Consider the following 2,108-nt stretch of genomic DNA (forward strand, 5'->3'; position numbering starts at 1 on the left):
ATAATATTAAGCAATAAAAATTAAGGATATGATAACATTTCTGCGAAAAAACTTTTCATCCTCTCGTTAAAAAAGAGAAAAGAAAAGTAAACCCTCTTTCAAAAAGGGTCTACAGACTTAGTCACCCAACTAGGCTCTTTGCAGCATACGCATATGTACTTCAGCAATATAAAATCAAGTAAGTAATAAATTTGAAATATTGGAGCATTTATAATAGAAGAGTTTGTTTAGTTTCTACTTCATTGTAACATTCTACGAAATATTCTTATCATAAGATATATTAATTCCCGGATAAAATTTCTAGCAAACAATTTCATAAATACTTGAACATCGTTTTCTCTTTCGAAGTTTTTACATATATTATACCCTGAGAATCACTATGTCCTTAAGTTGGACATGTGGCAGAAGTAGTAGGACCGAACAAACGGCCGACACATCCAATCCGTGTCTAAACTGTCAATTATGCAGATACGTATGCGCGACCCGCGTCCGAGATGAAAGGTATCATCAAGTCAATCTCTGCAGTTGAGCTGCAGTCGAATCGAAGAATGTCTTCGAGTTGATTTTAGGAAGACAGTCCTAAACAAAGAATGATCAACAGGCTTATCAACAATTTTAAATTTAATGATGACCAGTGCAATGTCTATACTCTGCCACCAAGTCCCCATCGCATTTAATGCATGACCAATATTACAATGGCTCTCCGGCAATGGTGCCCTAAATCCCGCATTCTATTGCCATCACGCATTCTATTGCCATCACGCATTCTATTGCCATCACATTAGATACTATAAGCATGGTTCTCTACCTCCGACAATCTATTACGGACGTGTAAAGCAATGACACAGTGTCAAATCAACCAATTACCAAAATACCTTCAATAATTATTAATAAATAGTATCATCTTTGCTATTCTCAACTACGCACAAAAAACCCTAAGGACTACACTCTGTTTTTATCTTCAGATTAACTAGCAATAGTCACTAACTCGAGCGTCGACGGAGGGCACGTTGGAGGAAACAACCTCCAGTGCCCCTAACCTCTATTATTCTGTGTAGGTCATTATCATTAAGATAATCAGCCATCAGAGGAAATTAAGGGACCCCCAGATCATCCTTATCTCTTCCAATCCCTACACTAAATTTCCCACATCAACAACATATAAGCTCCTTAATGTTCTTATTTTCAAAGGTGGAAAATGAATAAATTAAATAAATAAGTTCATATAATACATGATTTTTCATCATGTTATACTTTGTAGTAGTTAATTTGTAATTTTTTGGGTTTGATGCGTATGGTTAGGAAAAAACTGGAGTTAATTTCACAAACTATGTCGTTAAATCTTTAAAAATCGTTTTGATTTGATATTATTGCAGTCCCCAAGGGTGTGGTGGGTAACCCACCCATAACTGGATAGAGATTATACACGGTTCAGTTTTATTATAAAGTAGTTTCAATTTGGACCATGCGAAGGGTTTTCTAAACTAGAACCGGTTTAGTTGTCAAAATTTGGACTACAAAAGCTGGGTGAATTTTGAGCCAATTTTTTGCTAAACAAAATAAATAAATCATGAGTATATGATGCTAACACAAATAATTCTTCAAGTTTGAAGTTTTGGTGACTTCGAAGTAAATGTTTACTCAAAAAGAGCCTACAGCGGCAAAAGAATTTACGAACTAGCGTATCACTTTCTAATTTCATCGGAAAATAACAGACAGCATGTACAAAAACCCTACGAACAGATATCATGTACAAAACAGACAAAACAGACAGCATGTACAAAAACACTACGAACCCTGGTTGCAGTATTCTGAACCCTAAGTTTCCTCGTACATACAATACGAGGGATAGGTCTTATTCTTTTCCTCAAGCATCGGTAGTCACTACTTCCTTTGAGACTTAACTATGATGATGATCCGCTAGTTCAACCTCTGCTACCTCGACCTGCGAACGAATGAGCTTGTGTGCTGCCTGATAAGGCCATTATTAATGGCCTTGAGGTAGTTGCTTAATTGAGTCATGATCTCGAAGAATTGTGCCCTCGCTCGGATCCATAGGATGTGGGTTTGCCCAGTGTTTTGAGTTGTGTGAGGGCTATTGAGGCATG

This window comes from Asparagus officinalis, chromosome 5 (genome assembly GCF_001876935.1).
Source record: "Asparagus officinalis chromosome 5, Aspof.V1, whole genome shotgun sequence".
NCBI classification, from domain to species: domain Eukaryota; kingdom Viridiplantae; phylum Streptophyta; class Magnoliopsida; order Asparagales; family Asparagaceae; genus Asparagus; species Asparagus officinalis.